The sequence below is a fragment of the Trachurus japonicus genome, chromosome 8 (genome assembly GCF_045865225.1).
Source record: "Trachurus japonicus isolate A0001 chromosome 8, Traja_1.0".
NCBI classification, from domain to species: Eukaryota; Metazoa; Chordata; class Actinopteri; order Carangiformes; family Carangidae; genus Trachurus; species Trachurus japonicus.
In genome coordinates this window covers 20407025-20422988 of record NC_140914.1, presented here as the reverse complement: position 1 = coordinate 20422988, position 15964 = coordinate 20407025, and the positions used below count along the sequence as shown (strand labels likewise).

The window sequence follows — 15964 nt, the reverse complement described above, 5'->3', positions numbered from 1 at the left end:
CGTCTTAAGACATACACAGCCTCAGCGCAGTCACTCACCTCATCTACTGTGATGACACGGTCAATATCTATTCAAGTGCAGTTTTGTTGAGACTTGATAAGCCATTTTATTTATTGTTTTGGTTGTGTGTGGTTTTATATTTGAGTGCATCTTTTCTTAACAGAGACAGGGTCTATTCTTGTTTTTGGTTGTGATTTTTATTCAAGTGCAATTTTTGATTTAATGTTTCAAATTAACCTAGATATGTTTAAGCTTCCTTTTTTTCCAGACATTTATGTCATTTTATGTGGTCTTCAAATATGAAAAGCAGAGTGATTTTGGTAAAAACTTGTTTAGATTTATTTATCTATGTGAAGAAATGAAAAGAATTCCATTTGCAATGAAAAAAAAGGTATTAAATAGTTAATTTGCATTTAATGTTAATGGTTCAAAGGATGTCAGGCTGAATGGTCGGCCGACTCGGCCCCCACACATTTTTACCTCACCAAATCTGGCCCTCTTTGCAAAAAGTTTGGGGACCCCTGATTTAAGGTGTCTGTTCTCTCCTGAGTGCACTCTGAGGAGCGCGGCTGTTGCTGAGCATCCCACAGTCCAGGCTGAACCAGGCGCGGTGTTATGGGTATCGCTCTGGGGTGGGCCTAACGGGCCTGGGCCCACCCACTTGTACAACTGGCCCATCCCATAGACTGTAAAGACAAAATTCTTCTTGTTTTGAGTCTTGCAGTGCTGATGTTTTGTTTTGGCAATGAGAACCACTTCAGTAAACCAGACCCTGGTTTTATTTCCATATTCATTTCATTAAATACTTGGTTTTACATGTATTTAAATTTACTGCCATTGTGTTCATGTAACTTCAGTCTGATATTTTTTCTCATGTCCCGTGTTGTCGTGACCCAGTAGCCAGCCTGGATTTGGATGAGGAGGATGAAAAGGTTAAAAACCCTCTGGAGGCAGGCGCGGCGTTATGGGCGGGCCTAACGGGCCTGGGTCCACCCACTTGTACAACTGGCCCATCCAAAATGACAGGGTGAACATAACTTAAGTTAATCTAAGGTTTAATTATTTTTTATTTATTTTTATTTCAGATAACTTTACCACAGGTTTAAATGTGTCAGCATTTGGTGATTTTCATAGTGCACAGAGCTGCTCTGCCTCTTCTGGTGTGTGTGTGGCTGTTTACGCATGCGCAGTTTGTCCGCCAAGGGAGGCAGAGGCTACGCTGCCTCATTGCGTAACTCTACTGAGTGCGAGCGGCACGTACATTCACGTTGCTTTCGTGAATTGTAAACAAACAGACGCCCCCTCGGTTTTAGCGTCCAGCAGTTTAGCAGCTAATTCAACAGCAGTGATGGATAACTGTACCGGAGAGGCTCAACATGAGCTTCATTTGAGGAATAAACGGCAGCTTTTACCTGACGGGAGACCGACGCCTGAGCTACGGTAGCTAACAGCTAGCACAGGGGTCACCAACGTGGTGCCCGCGGGCAGAGTCCTGCATCGGGTCGGATCCCCACGGGTATCCGCCGGGTACCCCGCAAAAACGGTGTTCAACGGGTGGATAAGCTGTCTTGTGAAAATTCACAGGTCGGGCACGGGCGGAACTCAAATGAACGCGGGTGGGTACGCGGGTGTATGTGTAGGCCTACAGAGAAACACTCACGCGCAGCTGCATGAACCAGTGTAGCAAATCATTTTTTTTTATCACTCACGGCAACAACAGAGCAGCATCTTGATGTAAATAAACGATCTTTGGCCGCTCGTGTGACTGCTCACAGCTTTCCCTGCCTGTCATGGCTTGACTGCTCAGCTTCTGGGTAAGCTACAAACACACTGATGGGATCAATGTAAAGGCTGAAGTGTCCTGCTTTCATTAAAAAAAGAATTACGTCGCTATCATTCTCCGTTCCGGAAATAGCCGCGAAAGAGTACGCCCCCCCCCCTCTCTTTTCTTTTCTTTTCTTTTTTCTTTTTTCTAAAGAGTACGGCTGTACCTCCGTTATCGCCGGTGATGACGGCGATCTAACGGGCAGCGGGTCGGGCAGCGGATCTTAATATTGACGGGCGGGTCGGATCCGGGTTGTATTCAGAAATAATCACGGGTGATGGGTCGGGACACGGGCTTAAAAACCAACGGGTCGGGCGGGCGCGGGTTTCCTAAATTGGACCCGTGCAGGACTCGGCACCTGGTAGTAGTGATGTTCGATTCCACAAATTTCCTTTCCGATCTGATACTGAGTAAAATTCAGGCTGGTATCGGCGATACCGATCCGATACCGATACTTTGTGCAAATGCACCTAATGTGCCTGGTAAATGTAATAAAATAAAATAAAAAGTACTGTATTTCAAGTCATAGCTTCCTATCCTAAGGATGCAAGACTTCAGAGTAACATATTTACTTAAAACTCTGAACTATATTGAGGTTGTGGCCTCGTTTAGAATATAGCCGAAAATAGTGTTTCAAACACTAAAAAAAGAACATAAGTAAAATAATAAGACCATAAATTAAATTTAAAAAATGATAAACAAACATAATATTTATATATATATTTTTGTATTTATTTATAATATTGTTTATTAATTTCCCACAGATATTACAGACTTCGTCTTCACTGTTTGTGGCGCTGAAATAGCTCCACACCTGACTCCTCTCCGCTCCACCATTGACTCTAGTCTACACAGACTGACTTTGTGAGCAGCATGCTGCTGCGCTTACACGTTACGCACTTACCCAGGCGGAAGAAAAAGTAGTTCCTACCAACCGCGTGTCATTTAGACAAGGGGCCCTACTTTCCTGGCGCAGCGAGGCGAGCCCTGACGCAGCTGGCGCAGTGGCATTTTCCTCCAGTGCAACAAGGTGCGCAGCGGATTCGGTAAATTGGCAGACTGCTGTGCGCTGAGATGGGAGTGGTCGCGCAGCAGGGGGAGGTGCCGACAGATTCGCCGTGGCGCAGTGACAATTTGTTGCAGATAGACCGCGCGGAGAGTGCGCCGAAAGCTCGCCAGCTCCAACCTGGTCTACTCTCAGCGCAAGGCGAAGCGCAGCCAGCGCAGTGGCAATTTGACTGCCCAGCACGCAGTGCGCCCACGTCACCAAGACCTCACAGGCAGGTTTCCACAGTTCCAGGCACATTTAAATGCAATTAATAATAATAATAATAATAATAATCACAATAACCCCTATTTATTGTATCTGAATCAGCACATACACCTATATCTATATAGATTGTCCCGTCACACTGATGACAGATCAAAGGCTTGCGTAATGGAAACTCAGCCTGACTGAATTAACACAGATGAAACCAGGGAGGGACTGAGACAGCCGTGGATGTCCCAAAAGCAGGTGTTGACACTACACACTGTGCCGTTGCAGATGATCAGCTATTTATTTATTTACTTATTTACTTATTGATTTATTAGGGGCCAGCGCCGCATCGTCACGCGACCATAACAAATACAACTGAAAACATATAAACTATCATCTCTCACAGCAAACCACAATCAGCCTCGGCATCATAGTGAGCAGATATTCACATCTCCCCTCTCAGGTAAATTCTAAAGAAAAAAGAAAAAGAGAGACGCTCCGTGATGCCTCCTTTACGCACAGCTGTTTGTTTATGTTGTGATCTGTGCACACGTGTTTAAATATAGGTTAGATAGATAGATAGATAGATAGATAGATAGATAGATAGATAGATAGACCTGGATAACATCATAACCTCCTCCCTCCCAGACTACTTTTGCATCATCAGCCCGTGAGGTCTGTTCGCGCGACCGGACACTGCCAGCTTGGACCGGACCAGAACATCAGTTTCCTCCCGTCTCACTTGCTCTGACAGATTGAGAGCTGTTGCCCAGTAAAAAAAAACAAAAAACAAAACACACACACCCCTTTTCCATTAATAAAGTCTCATATTCAGTAACCTATATTTAAACACGTGTGCACAGATCACAACATAAACAAACAGCTGTGCGTAACGGAGGCATCACGGAGCGTCTCTCTTTTTCTTTTTTCTTTAGAATTTACCTGAGATGGAGATGTGAATATCTGCTCACTATGATGCCGAGGCTGATTGTGGTTTGCTGTGAGAGATGATAGTTTATTTGTTTTCAGTTTTATTTGTTATGGTCGCGTGACGATGCGGCTCAATAAATCAATAAGTAAATACATAAATATAGCAGATAATCGTGTAGTGTCAACACAGCAGTAATCCATCCTCATCTTTCATCTGTGCAGCCTTTGATCTGTCATCAGTGTGACGGGACAATCGATATAGATGTGCTGAATGTGTATGCTGTAATCTGTATGTGCTGATACAAATCTTCTCTTCCACGGTGAAATCAAGGCGAGGAGAGGAGCTCATTTGAGTGGTGAAGATCTGACTCGGCTGTGTCAAACCCACTCCACGCCTTCTCTCCTCCCTCTATGCCATTTGCGCCGGTGGGAGGGAAGTAGGCGGGATGCGCCCTGCTGCGTTTCGAAGGAAAATTGCAAACTGCTCCTGACCACTCCCCGTTGGCGAAGCGAAGGCGAGGCGCAGGCCTGATCCGCTGCGCCTGCACCTAGTTCACGAAAGTAGAGCCCAAGATCTCAATAGTTTAGTCACTTTCCACTGTGTTCCTGTTAATGATATGCATTACCACAAATGACTTAAGTATCAAAAGTATCAATATTTTCATTTGAGTATCGATTCTAGAGCACACAGACCTGGTATTGGAAGTATCGATATTTCAGTATCGATCTGCACATCACTACCTGGTAGCCCGCGAGGACGATCTGAGGTGCCCTCAGCACATGTTCTAAAAAATTGCATTTGTCACCATGAAAATCCAGTAAATCCAGTGTTTTTGTTCTAAATGCTGGGCAGAGCACAAAAGTAGGAATAGTGTGATAATTAATGTTTTAAATTAGCCGGGACTTTAACGTGTTAATTAAGATTAATTAATTACACAAAAATGAACGTAATCGCACTTATTTTTGCACCGCGGAACTTTTCTCACTGGATGAGTTTCAGGCGTACCGATTATACTGGAGCACAATGATTTAACGAGTTAAAAAGCCGCCGACAGGAGTTATGTAGTCTGAAAAGCTCAAACCGACCCGGTGTCTCAGCACGATGACCAAGCTTTGATAAACAAACCGGATCCACGTCTTTACAGTATCCTCCCGTATTTTAGCCGGCCGCTACCGGAGCTTAATTGAAGAAAAGAGAAAAAAAAAAGCGCTCGTCGCGGTGGAGCGGAGAACAGTGGAGTTTCCTCTGCTGCAGCTGATCAGCTGACATGTGGTCAAGACATAGCTACAGACCTGTCAGTGTCTCATGGTGCATAAGACTTCAACCTCACAGCTGTCTGACTTCAGACTGTCCTGACCTGTCCCTGAACATCACACAGAGACAACATGGAGCTGTCTGTGTGATTGGTTACTGAGTTTTATTAATGTTTACATCAGGCTTACATCAGGAGTTCAACAAATCAGTTTATGCTACTGGTCTGTTGGTCTTGGTTAAGTAGGCTACCACCTTGAAAAAAAAAACAATGTTTTGTTGCTTAAGCTTATGGGCCCTAGTTTCTTAGACCAGGTTAAGTCTAACCTGAGCGCAGCTTCGTCACGTCAACGGGGTGTGGCCCAGGTCCATTTCGCAAGTCTGGTGGGCCGTGCAGTCAGACTTAGACCAGCGCAAGCCCTCCCCTCGTCCCTCCTATCGGCGCAAACGGTGAAGAGGGAGGAGAGAGGGCGGGAGGGAGACAGGAGGAGGAGAGAAAGGCGTGGAGTGGGTTTGACACAGCCGAGTCAGATCTTCACCAATCAAATGAGCTCCTCTCCTCACCTTTAACTGCGCGGAGGGCGCTGCAAGTTTGTCATTTTATACTTTGACATGGACTGAGGAGACAGCGACGCCAGAGGCCGAACCTCTCCCAGGAGGAAACAGCTGTTTTGGTCCGGAGGTCCGAGCTCAGAGTGACCAATAATGAGTTTACTAATATCCTTAATCAGGTTTGATCTGATACACTGAAAACGGCTGCCCAATGTAAGAAACAACAACTAATAAACTAATAAAGAAACTCACATTTATTCAAACCCTGTGTAAGCAAGATGAGAGGTGTAGCCTACACTAATCACAACATAAACAAACACCATGCGGTATGAAATCAGCGTAAAGGACGCGCTCTCTCTCCCCCCCCCCCTCTCTCTGTCCGTCTCTTATTTTTCTGTGATAGAGATGCTGAGTATACTGTAGTAGGCTATATACTGACTATCTGATACCGAGGATGTTGTGGTGGACTAAGAGAGATGAAGATTTGTGTTTTGTTTTTCATTACGGCTGCGTGATGCGGTCGCTCGCGTTAATGAATTAATAAGTAAATAAATAAATAAATAAAGCGATCATCACAAGGGCAGAGTGGTATCTCAACACGGCAGCGACATGCAGTCATCCACCCTCAGTCCTGCTTGGGACATCCACAGCTGCTTTTCAGTGCCAGTTCGTCCCTGCTGTGTTAATTCAGGTGGAGTTTCCTTTACGCGCCGACAGCCTTTGATCTCTGCTTTGATCTGACTCAGATGTGATGGGACAATCTATATAGATATAAATACACGTGTTGATTCCGTTAGTTACATTAAATAGTGGTTATTGTGGATATTTATTGCATTGAAATGTGTCTGGAACTGTGGAGATCTGCCTGTGAGGTCTTGGTGACGTGTGTGCACTGCAGGTCAGTCAGCCAAACTTCCACTGCACCTGCTGCGCTCCGCCCTGCGCTGAGAGTAGACCTGGTTGGAGGTGGCGAGCTTTCAGCGCAACCTCGGCGGGACATTTTCGCACAAAACTTCCACTGCACCAAGCTGAATCTGTGACGCCTCCCCCTGCTGCGCGGCCACGCCTATCTCAGCGCAGCGCAATCTGCCAATCTCCCAATCTGACTTTGCGCTAGACTGCGCTGGTCGAAACTTGCATTAGACCAGCTGCGTTACCTTGCACCACCTGCGCTGCGCCAAGAAACTAGGGCCCTATATATTCATTATTCAATGCTATACTATAATCCATGTAAAAATATATATAATTTTTGGCCAGTAAAAAATCTTTCTGGACTGTAGATTTTCAAGATGAATCTGATTTTGTGAAGATGCATTTTTATTTCATTTGCATGTGTTTCAAACCACATTATACTTATTATGATCATTATTATTGTTATTTTTATTATATTTAAGATGAACGTTGCAACATTATATTTTGGATCGAACAAGTAGCCCTTCATATTGCTCGGGACCCTTGAAGTAGCTCTCGGTTTCAAAAAGGTTGGTGACCCCTGAGCTAGCAGCTAACAGCTAGCAGGTTTTACCTACTTTTTCCTCTCTCCCTCCCTTTCTTATAGACGGGTTTCTTGTGTACAATACTAGGTGCGTGCGCAGCCAGGGGGCAAAAGCCTGCTTCGGTTTTGACGGTTGTTTTAGATGTTTCCAATATCAGGAGCACGGTCGTAATGTTAGTTAACGCTAACAAAGTCAAAGTCAAAGTAAAAATGTTTACGGCGAGGCTACTTTACGGCCTGCCAACTTTCTTTTTTTTTAAACCCCGCCAATGTCACTGTAAATATAGTTTTACACTACAGGTCTGACTGACAGCTTGTTAGCTAGGTCTTGACAGAGATGGCTCAGACTAATTACATCAACAGCCTCAGCAGCTCAGACTGCACCGATTACCTGAACAAACTGGTCCTCAGCACTGGTGAGAAATTACCAGACCCATATCGTATTCCGAGTGAGGAATGGATTGCAGATATGTCCAAATGGCCAGCTATAACATGGCCCGACATATACAGTTATCTGATTGAGAAGCCTAGTGTGTACACTAAGGACAGTTTGCGTGCATACAAATCTTTGGACGCATATAATTATGTTCTTTGTGGTCATGTGCAAAACTTAAAATGTTTTGACACAAGTGCAGGGTTTTGCGCTTTGAGGGCAGGTGTCCTGCCCAGTCAGAGACAGGGACTAAAGGCAAAACCTTATGATGCCTGGGGCTTGCCCTGATGCTGCACCAGTCTGTCAAAGCCTCTGACCTGGAGCTCCACCCCCCACAGGGATCTAGGGTACATCCTGACAGCTAACTGCACATGCATGGCAGGGTAAGTCTCACACAGCAGATATTGTGAGCTTCTGAATTCACTTACTTTTACTAATAGATCTATCCATCGCACCAGTCTTGCTTCTTGTTGCAGCCATGCTGCAGCCATCATGTGCCAGGTTGAGTTAACAGGGCGCAGACGCACCGAGGAGGAGGTCGCCTGCACTTCCCAACCAAACAAGTGGAAGGACATGTCCCGCAAAAGGGTTGAGCCACAAAAGTTGAAAAACATCAACTTCAGCCGACCAAAGCGACACCTGACTGAGCTGCCTGAAGTCCATCATACACCAACACCCCAAAACATACCAGGTAGCCTATGAGAGTGAACGCGCTGATACATGTGATCTATTACGCACAACCGTCCGCAGTGGATTGAATCTTCAGGAGAGTGACGGCTATTAGCCTATTATATATTGGTATAATTTAGGCAGTGTGCGAAATACCCCCCCCCCCCCCCCCCCCCCCCCAAAAAAAAAGAAATAAAAATAAAAGGCGATTGCAGAGGATAAGACAAAAGCCGACATACGTAATGTGTGTGGGCAACAAAGTCACTGTTACCAAAATCAACATCTGTCTGTCCCTTCAAAATAAAGTTTGTGACGTGTGTGATTGGAGCAGCTGCTGACATGTGCAGCTGACAGTGACAGTTTCACTAAACCTGAGCCACCATCCGATACTCCCTCATTCACATCGTGACGTATCTTGGACATAAGGCATAAACCTCTGTATATTCTGTGTTTTTCCTCTCTTCAACTAATTGTTTCAGTTTTTGCCGGTGTCGGTCGGCAACGTGAAATCTGGTGCGCACCTGTTTCTCTCTCGCATACTCGCTCACTCTCGATCCGCATATAAAAAATAAAAACTAGTGAGGAAGAAATAGGCCTGCAGACCCCCCGAATATTGTAGTGTGTATATATATATTTCGCACACTGAATTTATGTAATAATGCACAAATAATTTCACATTTTTTTCTGCAGGGATAAATTAAACGCAATATTTACATATCAAGCATTTTACTGTAATAAAATCATAGCCTAAATGTTATTTTAAAATTGCTCCCTCTTATGTGGCAATCCTTACAAATACATTTCCTCCTTCACTCAGCAATTACAACGGAAGATCTTCAGGCCCTCAAAAACATTTGTCCAGAAGCTGCTATATTCACATCCATCAACACAGCTGCAGACTCGGACACAGACACAGCATCAGAATCAGGATGTGAACTACCTGAGCCCCTGACAGCCATGTTTGACCCATCTGCTAGGAACCTGTCGACAGCTGACCTCCAGGAGAAATGTAAAAAGATCTATGAGAAAATGAGAGGGCAATGCACAACTGACAGACTAGAGCACCTACAGGATGTTACGAAAGAGCAGGCAAAGTGCACAACCTGGGGACTCCATAGAGTGGGCCGCGTAACTGGCAGCAATTTTCACAGAATTATTAAATGCAAAGACAGCTCAGCTGACAGTGTAATGAAACTGATCATGCAATATGATGCCACAGATCTTACTGTACCAGCTGTCATGTGGGGAAAGCAAATGGAGGACACAGCACGTAAAAATTATGAAACAGAAATGAAGAAAATACACATGAACTTTAATGTAAAAGCAGTGGGTCTAACAGTGAGAGCAGATGAGCCGTACCTGGCTGCTTCTCCTGATGGGGTATTCTCCTGTGACTGCTGTGGAACAGGCCTGCTAGAGATAAAGTGTCCATACAAGTACAGGGAGGGACTAGAGGGGTCAGAGACTGATGCATCCTTTTGCCTTGATGGAAACTATGACCTGCGACCCACCCACCCATATTACTCACAGATCCAGTTACAAATGTATGTTTCTCAAATGGACATGTGTGACTTCATGGTGTGGACGAAGACAAGCAGCATCATTTGCCGGCTACGGAGAGATGAGCCCTTTCTACAAGAAACTCTTCCCAAGGCTGAATCTTTCTTCATGGACCACCTCCTCCCAGAACTTGTCTGCCGCTGCAAAGACCCTGACCTGGCAGAAGAGATCAAATGTCTGTACTGCAAAAAGCCAAGCTTTGGCAAAATGATCAAGTGCACAGACTACTGCCAACACTTTCACTATCCATGTGTGAACATTACCAGATACTCCAAAAAATGGAAATGTGGATGCAAATAGATACATCCAACAATGGTAAATACTGGATGCTGGACAACAGCATTTAAGAAAAAACTGATGTAATGAGCAAAGATGGATAGGTACACCTGACAAAATCTAACTGACTTCATTACTGTCAACACAACAACAAACAAACAACACATCTGACTCTTAAAGTGTTAATTTATTTTTTTCTGAATGTATATTTACGTAAAATCACAAACAGCACTGATATATATTGTTCATCGCCAGAAAGAAGTGCAGTTTGAGTTCGGCAGACAATGATAATACTCAAAACTTAGTTGAAAGCTAGAAAAAAAATCATTTCCAGGTATAAATGTTAAATGAGTTCATATAGTATTAATTATTTACACTCATTCATTGTTGAGATGTACATTTAATTTTAATTGCATTGCATTGCCTTCAATATATTGCATTTACAACATTCAGTTCATGTTCAATATTTACCATGTCAGCTTTAAACGCAGTTTCTCCATTATCATAAATAAATGAAATAGTTCTGCGTGCGTGGTTCTCAACCTTTTTGTACTCTGAATGATCCTGTCTGATCAAATGTAGTTATTCATAACTGTTATTAATTTTACAGTCAGAGAGAAAGAGAGTGATGAGTAAGTGAGAGAGAGACAGTGAGAGCAAGTAGTGAGTGACCACCATTGCCCTCATTAGCCCTTAAAAGCCTGACACAATCATGGAAAATAATGTACACCTCCTTGACTCTGAACACAGTTATCGCCGGGCCACCACAGCCCCCCTAAGGTTCGTAAGACCAGCACATATGGTCAAAATGTCATCTAGCATATCGACTTGGCTGATGGGTATGACAGTGTTCAGTATCTGAAAGGTTTTAAGCTGACCAATAACTCGTTCCACATGTATGCGGACTCTTGACAACTGACGTGAAGTGTCAACACAAGAACCTGGCAACTGAGATTTCCCCTTCGTGAAACTTGGTATTCTTAATGTTGCTCCTACACTGGCCAAATCCTCTCTAACAAGGAAACCTCTATCTGCAAGGATCTCGTCACCATGCTCAAGTTTACCCAAAAAGCCAGAATCTAAAGTTATTACCTTGTCAGAGACACGACCTCCCCACCCACTAGACAAAAAAGATATAACTCCTGCTGGTGTGATTCCTATTAGATATTTTATTGTGTTTTGGTGCTTATAATTTGACCAGGTTTCAGCCCTTGCTTTAAGATTGTGTGTTCTTTCTATAAAGAGTTCAGTACAGTCTATAATACATCGACAATTCCTAAATTTGGGTTTAAAACACTTTGGCATGTTTGCTCTCACTGCATCCTTACTAGGCCACATTATCAAAGGTTTCACTATTGAGGACAACATGGGTATCCAGTCTCTTAGTATTTTTGATACAGTTGAGAATGGAAGCCCAAATCTGTAGGCAAGGTCTCTGTTGGTGAGTCCAAGGGCCCTAGTTTGCTGGCGCAGCGCAGGTGGCGCAAGGTAGCGCAGCCGGTCTAATGCAAGTTTCGACCAGCGCAGCCTAGCGCAAAGTCAGATTGGAAGATTGGCAGATCGCGCTGCGCTGAGATAGGCGTGGCCGCGCAGCAGGGGGAGGCGTCACAGATTCAGCTTGGTGCAGTGGAAGTTTTGTCCGAAAATGTCCCGCCGAGGTTGCGCTGAAAGCTCGCCACCTCCAACCAGGTCTAGTCTCAGCGCAGCGCGAAGCGCAGCAGGTGCAGTGGAAGTTTGGCTGACTGACCTGCAGTGCACACACGTCACCAAGACCTCACAGGCAGATCTCCACAGTTCCAGACACATTTCAATGCAATAAATATCCACAATAACCACTATTTAATGCAACTAACGGAATCAACACGTGAATTTATATCTATATAGATTGTCCCGTCACATCTGACGTCAGATCAAAGCAGAGATCAAAGGCTGTGGCACGTGCAATGGAAACTCCACCTGAATTAACACAGCAGGGACGAACTGGCACTGAAAAGCAGCTGTGGATGTCCCAAGCAGGACTGTGAGGGTGGATGACTGCATGTCGCTGCCGTGTTGAGATACCACTCTGCCCTTGTGATGATCGCTGTATTTATTTATTTATTTATTTACTTATTAATTCATTAGCGGAGAGCGACCGCATCACGCAGCCGTAATGAAAAACAAAACACAAATCATCATCTCTCTTAGTCCACCACAACAGCCTCGGTATCAGATAGTCAGTATATAGCCTACTACAGTATACTCAGCATCTCATCACAGAAAAAAAAGAGAAAAAAAGAGACGGACAGAGAGAGAGAGAGAGAGAGAGAGAGAGAGAGAGAGAGAGAGGGAGGGAGAGAGAGAGCGCGAGTCCTTTACGCTGATTTAATCCACATGGTCTGTGTTTATGTTGTGATTAGTGTACACCTGTCATCTTGCTTACATAGGGTTTGAATAAATGTGAGTTTCTTTATTAGTGTATTAGTTGTTTCTTAGATTGGGCAGGGGTTCTCAGTATATCAGATCAAACCTGGTTAAGTATATTAGTAAACTCATTATTGGTCACTCTGAGCTCGGACCTCCGGACCAACACAGCTGTTTCCTCCTGGGAGAGGTTCGGCCTCTGGCGTCGCTGTTTCCTCCGTCCATGTCCAAGTATAAAATGACAAACTTGCAGCGCGCATCACCCGCCGCGCAGTTAAAGGTGAGGAGAGGAGCTCCTTTGATTGGTGAAGATCTGACTCGGCTGTGTCAAACCCACTCCACGCCTTTCTCTCCTCCTCCTGTCTCCCTCCCGCCCTGTCTCCTCCCTCTTCACCGTTTGCGCCGGTGGGAGGGACGAGGGGAGGGGTTGCGCTAGTCTAAGTCTGACTGCGCGGCCCAGCAAACTTGCGAAATGGACCTGGGCCACACCCCGTTGGCGTGGCGAAGCTGCGCTGATGCTAGACTTCACCTGGTCTAAGAAACTAGGGCCCCTAGTCTTACTTTCATTAGAACCAAAAGGAGGTGGTTCTCCCAACTTAACCCACCCTTAAGCACAAGTGTGCTTCTTTTTACAATATCCAGCAGCCACATTTTAATGATTAATTTGTAATGATTGTAAACCAGGAAAAAAAAATATTTTAGCGTTTGTGTCTTTTATGGAATCAAACCCAAACTTAGACTGCTTCAGTTGCTCCTTCAGATGTTTATTTTCTTCCTGTGTGGCATACAGTTCTCTTTTCAGAGCTTCATAATCATCACGGAGCTGGTTGTACTGCAGGTTGAATTGGTGTATCTCTTTTCTGGTCACAAACTTACATTCATCTACAACACAAAAAGGAGATAAATTAACTCATGTGCAACACATCAGCTTTCATACACAGACACACACACAACACAGACTATCTGTCTGGTTCTCTGTCACTCTACTCACCTGACCACCAACCAACCAACCAACACAAACACACACTTAATAGTATGACTTGTGCATACCTTCAGAAGAATCTACAGTATCTGCTTCAGGCTGGTTTGTGGGGCAGGTAGCAGGGGCCTTATCTTCATCTCTTATTCTCTTTCTTTCATTTCTAGGACAGAGTAGAGTTAAGTTAAAAACCCAAAATAATCAACACATTAAGAGATAATACAATAACATAATAAAGAAAGACACACAAGAATATCTTATTTGCTCAGATAATTAACAAGCTACCAAGAAATTAGAAAATTTCAAATACATGACATGACACTGACCTTGCCACCTTTCCCGAGATGTCTCTGTTGCTGCTGTGTGAAAAAACGGATGGAACAAAATCTGGACTATCACAATCCATGGACGGTGACCCTGAGAAAAAGAATGAGATTAGCTATGCTTATTGTTTAAATCACCTTTTTTTTTAACCTATTTGCTAATTTACGAGCTCAGTCATAATGAGCACCAATGTTAATATAAGTCTTAAATAGTTATATCTTCCGACAGCAATCACTTACATAGAGTGTTTGGACCGAAACACGGGTCTGTCAGTCACTCTGCTCTGCTCTGAGCCGAGGAGAAAACTTTTCTCGTATCCTACAGTTTTTATCCAATGAGGAGAGAGAACGGCATGCAGGGCTGTGTGTGCAGCCAAGGGATGCCGTGAATGTGGTGACGTCGGGACGAGGACTGTTATGGTGCGTTCAAGGCAGCCCGTAACTCGTGTTTTTCCGACCTGTGAAGTCACGGGTTGGAAGTTACGAGTGGCCGTTATAGTGCAGTTTCACATGTAAAACAGGTCGGAAAAACACGAGTGGGTTGCCTGGAACACTACAAAGTCGTAAGTTGTGACTTCAATTCAATTCAATTTATTTTTTAAAATGGGACAATGCGAGTTCATGAACGAAACAATTGTAAGCACGCCGGATTGTAGCCACAGGCTAATTTACATCCGCTGTCCCATACATAGATGTTCCCTGGTACACACAAATTACAATAAATAAAAACAAAGGCATGTTATAAAAATAGCAGCAGTACAATAGATAAATAATACAGATTCAGACAGTACAAAAGTGCAGCCGTGTCATGATAAAGTGCTTACAGTCATCAAAAGTGCGTAGAAGGTCCTAGGAATAATATCTAGTTGAGCTGTGTTATAAGGTAGGTCTAAGGATATAGTTCAATCACTTTTACTGCTATGAATAACTAAAGGTTTATATAATAATGTAAGTAATAATACTATTAAGCTGTAATTTACGGTTTCAAAAGCCTGCCTGGAACGCAGCATTAGCCGAAACGACCGGATCGCTTACTTCTGCTTTAAAGAAAATCGTACACTGTAACATTAGCTGTGTGAACTGTGAAGACACTTTCTTGTATGACTTTCAGCCTGAACCAAGAAACCTACACCAGCCATGCAGCTAATGTTGGTACTTACAGTAACAACCAAAGCTAAACTTATAGGTTACGACCGCAAGCCTACGTTAAACTTTACAAACTCAGTAGAAGACGGACAAATTTGTTGGCCAGTTAGTCAGTGAATCACACTAATATATCCTCATTAAGTGTGGTAAAATCACACGCAGTCCTACTCATTATCCAGCTCATGTTGGAAAAGACAAACATACCAGAAACGAAGTGGGCGCTGCACAGACTCTCGCCGCCTGTAGGACCTTCGGGACCCCAATCCGCCCTTTTAATGGCCTGGAGCCACAATCTTCTTCTTCTCTTGGCAAAAGGATGAGATCCTCTCGGGATATTAAACAGTTTCCATCCATCCTTTTGCCGATTCGTGCAGTTTACAGCACAACAGCTCCTTGTCATTTTCGTTCTCCGCTGACTCCACTGGTAAACAAATGAGAAATGTCCCGCTTTCTGCCCCCTGGCTGCGCGCGCACATCTGCGATGACGTTGCACAGAAACCCGTCTATACACGCACACACACGGCCCAGGTTGTCTGTCATATCTGTTGTAAACCTTGTAATAACAGCTTGTTGAGTACAGTTAACGGTTTGAGTGTGGATTCATTGTTAATGTTTTGTTGTGTAATGTGAGTGGTGGTCCAATATCGCGTCCTGATGAGTTGGGTTTTAATAACAGCTGATAACGTAACTGTGTAGATGGCGTGGATTGTGATGAGAAGGTGTTGCACATACATTAAGACTTATCTGTGCAAACCATTGTGCAAAACCTGTTTGTTGTGCCTTTTTGCGTGATAAGATGATTTGCCGAATTCTTCTTCCATTCCTGCAGCCTTTTGTCTCAATGTTAATGATGGCAAAATGTC

The 15964-nt window shown here is 44.0% G+C and overlaps 1 long non-coding RNA gene across 1 annotated transcript; it reads right to left on the bottom strand.

The window, feature by feature from the left end:
• Positions 1-13240: 13240 nt before the first annotated feature.
• Positions 13241-15539, bottom strand: LOC146983122 (uncharacterized). The gene is made up of 4 exons (XR_015036302.1): positions 15306-15539; positions 13959-14049; positions 13704-13795; positions 13241-13535 (listed from the first exon to the last, which is right to left on the bottom strand). It is a non-coding gene; the product is annotated as an uncharacterized LOC146983122 (long non-coding RNA).
• Between the last annotated feature and the right edge of the window lie 425 nt (positions 15540-15964).